The following is a 3,720-nucleotide window of genomic DNA, read 5'->3' as shown; positions in this document are numbered from 1 at the left end:
ATCCAAATAAACTGACTCTAGAACCCTGATTCGTAGCCACCAGACTACACTGCCTGTAATTAGATGTTTAGTCATAAATATACATATATACATATTTAAACCACAATGAGTTCATGTTACACATTCTATTCACAATCATCTGTTTTGACTATCATCTTTGACATCACTCAATGTCACTTTCCTGTTAAGAACATCAAACTCTTGGCTGGGAAAACTTTTCTGGACACAGATGACTTTCAGGATGGCAGCCCATTCATTTGGGAGTTGAGCTTCCCCTCAGGCCTCCAGCAAATAGCAACAACCCTCATGTCTGAAGCAGTTGACAAATGAAAAACAGGTGGGCATCAACCTTAAGCTATTGAGCTTTTAACCCATTGGTCATTGGTTGAGAGATGTCCGTGTGTTACATGCCCTTTGAGGACAGAGACTATGCTTTAGACCCAAGTTTATTCCAGATCCTAGTACAGCGTGCTTGGCATGGCTGGCACAGAGTAAGTGCTCAAGAAACATTTATTGAGTGACTGGATAAAGGGACTGCTTGTTGAAAACTTTGGCACAGGGCATCAAGAAATGAGACCCATGCTGAGTCCTCTGGGGAGAGGCTCCTAAGCCCTAAAGGTGAACACAACTGACCTGGATTCATAAGCATTTATTATTAATGATGTCATGCTGATGTTTAAACAGGATTTCCACATCGTTTCTCATTCTTATGTATTTCAGTAAAACAAATACCTAGCATACCATCAATAGACAGTTTTAAAAGAGCATCTGGGCCAGGCATGGTGGCTCACACTTATAATCCCAGCATTTTGGGAGGCCAAGGTGGGTGGATAGCTTCAGGCTAGGAGTTTGAAACCAGCCTGGCCAACATAGTGAAACCTCATCTCTACTAAAAATACAAAAATTAGCTGGGCGTGGTGGCACGTGCCTGTGGCGCCAGCTACTAGGGAGGCTGAGGCAGGAGAATTGCTTCAACCCAAGAGGCAGTGGTTGCACTGAGCAGAGATGGTGCCACTGCACTCCAGCCTGGACAACAAAGCAAGACTCTATGTCCAAAAAAAAAAAAAAAAACAGAAGAAGGCACCTGGTTCATCATAAAGTGGCATAGAATGGTGGTTATAAATTTGGGATCTCTCTGTGAGCCTGCAGAGTAGCCATCATGAGCAAAGCTCACCCTCCCGAGTTGAAAAGATTGATGGACAAGAAGTTATCCTTGAAATTAAATGGTGGCAGACAAGTCCAAGGAATATTGCAGGGATTTGATCCCTTTATGAATCTTGTGATAGATGGCGACTAGCGGACAACAGAACAATATTGGAATGGTGGTAATACGAGGAAATAGTATCATCATGTTAGAAACCTTGGAACAAGTATAAATAATGGCTGTTCAGCAGAGAAACCCATGTCCTGTCTCCATAGGGCCTGTTTTACTATGATGTATTAGGTCATGTACATTTTCTTATTAGACTTTTTGTTAAATAAACTTTTGCAATAGTAAAAAAAAATAAAATAAAAATAAATTTGGGATCTAGAGTCAGCCAGCCTAGGTTCAATTCATCCTACCTCTAACATTTACTAGCTGTGGGGTCTTGGCATGTTACTTAATCTCTCTGTGGCTTTATTTTCTCATCTGTGGAATGGGGATAATAAGAGTATCTACTTCACAAAGTTGTGAGGGTTACCTGAGTTGATCGATATAGAACTTTTTTTTTGAGACCAGTCTCACTCTGTTGACCAGACTGGAGTGCAGTGACATGATCTCAGCTCACTGCAACCTCTCTGCCTTCTCAGCCTTCCAAATAGCTAGGACAACAGGCATATGCACCATGCCTGGTTACTCTTTCTATTTTTTTTTTTTTTCAGCATTTTTGCAAGCACTGTCATGGGAACTCTTTGTATTTTTAGTAGTGCTTCGCCATATTAGCCAGCTTGGTCTCGAACTCCTAACCTGAACTGATCCACCCACCTCGGCTTCCCAAAGTGCTGGGATTACAGGCATGAGCCACTGCGCCCAGCCTGGATATAAAACCTTTAAATGTCAATAAGCATGCAGTCAACATTCAATAAATATTAGCTGGTACCCTTACTGTGGAGAGCCTTGTTATGTGACTTTTAAAAAGAGACCAAATTAAATGATGATATGAGATCTTCTATAATTTCTCCCTCATCATGTCCCATAAAGCCAACTGTGCTACTGATTTTGATCCCATAAAGCCAAATGTGCTACTGATTTTGAAATATTATACATGCTGAGCACAGAAGATATTGTTTTAACTTGTTCTCATCCCCGGAAGGCATTCCAATTCATTATTGGTTTCTTGGCAGTTAAAGCACATGCCTTTCTGGTAATACTGCCTAATTCACATAATCCCTTTAATACCCACCCACTGATTATAGTGAGTTCTCCCTCCTCCTTGTCATTGGCTGCAGAATCTTCCCTCCCTTTCCCCTAAGTGGCCCAGCATCATCACATTCAGGAGGAGCTACTCTAACCACTGCAGCTGTTCTAAAATTCTAAGTGTGCAAACAGTCATCTTCCTTTACTCTCCAGTCCCCCAGCCTCCTGTTCACACACAGGCTCTCTGCTGCTCCCTCTCTGTCACAGTGGGCTAGCTGTCAGGATTCACAAGCCTAAGAAGGCACTGTCTAAAATCCTGAAAGTTGGCCAGGCACAGTGGCTCACACCTATAATCCCGGCACTTTGGGATGCCGAGGTTGGCAGATCATTTGAGGCCAGGAGTTCAAGACCAGCATGGCTAACATGGTGAAGCCCTGTCTCTACTAAAAATGCAAAAGTTAGTCATCCGTGGTGGCAGGCGTTTGTAATCCCAGCTACTCGGGAGGTTGAGGCAGGAAAATTGCTTGAACCAGGGAGGCAGAGGTTGCAGTGAGCCAAGATAGCGCCACTGCACTCCAGCCCGGGTGATAGAGCGAGACTCAAAAAAAAAAAAAAAAAAAGATAAATAAATTAAATTAAATTCTGAAAGTTTCCCCAAAAATGCCAGTTATGTACCCACATCCCCCATGGTAAGTTTGTTTGTTTATTTGTTTGTTTATTTATTTACTGAGACAGAGTCTTTCTCTGTCACCCAGGCTGGAGTGCAGTGGCACAATCTTGGCTCACTGCAAACTCTGCCTCCCAGGTTCAAGCAATTCTCATACCTAAGCCTCCTAAGTGGCTGGGATTACAAGCATGTGCCACAACACCTGGCTAATTTTTGTTTTGTATGGTTAGTAGAGATGAGGTTTCACCATGTTGGCCAGGCTGGTCTGGATCTCCTGGCCTCAAGCGACCCACCTTCTTCAGCCTTCCAAAGTGCTGGGATTACAGGTGTGAGCCACCACTCCCAGCCCCCCCATTGCAAGTTTATTCTGGAATAACATCATTATTATTCTATTATCATGGGGCAAACTTTGAGAACAGGAGACAAAGGACTTAGGACAACAGCCCATGTGCGTGCGTGCACACACACATGCACACACACATGCACACACACACACACACAAATCTGTCTTTGGAAGATAAGTAGGTAGTTTTTGACACAGTATTAAATGAAAATATTTTGAGCAGTGATGCCTTCAGATTATAGAAAAGCTAGATCCTACTTTAATAAAGCCTAATAAATGAAAGTGTAAATATTAAAACAGATGAATTAAGTGGTGATTAGCTGTCTCATAAAAAAATTACTTTGTATACATAGGCAGTATCAGGTATTTAAT

At 42.3% G+C, this 3,720-nt stretch overlaps 1 pseudogene; it reads left to right on the top strand.

The window, feature by feature from the left end:
- Positions 1–760: 760 nt before the first annotated feature.
- Positions 761–1,390, top strand: LOC108593532 (small nuclear ribonucleoprotein G pseudogene; annotated as a pseudogene).
- The last annotated feature ends 2,330 nt before the right edge of the window (positions 1,391–3,720 follow it).

Source organism: Callithrix jacchus, chromosome 8, assembly GCF_049354715.1.
Source record: "Callithrix jacchus isolate 240 chromosome 8, calJac240_pri, whole genome shotgun sequence".
In the NCBI taxonomy this organism is placed as follows: domain Eukaryota; kingdom Metazoa; phylum Chordata; class Mammalia; order Primates; family Cebidae; genus Callithrix; species Callithrix jacchus.
Note: the sequence above shows the minus strand (reverse complement) of the source record. Positions and strands in the feature narration are given on the sequence as shown.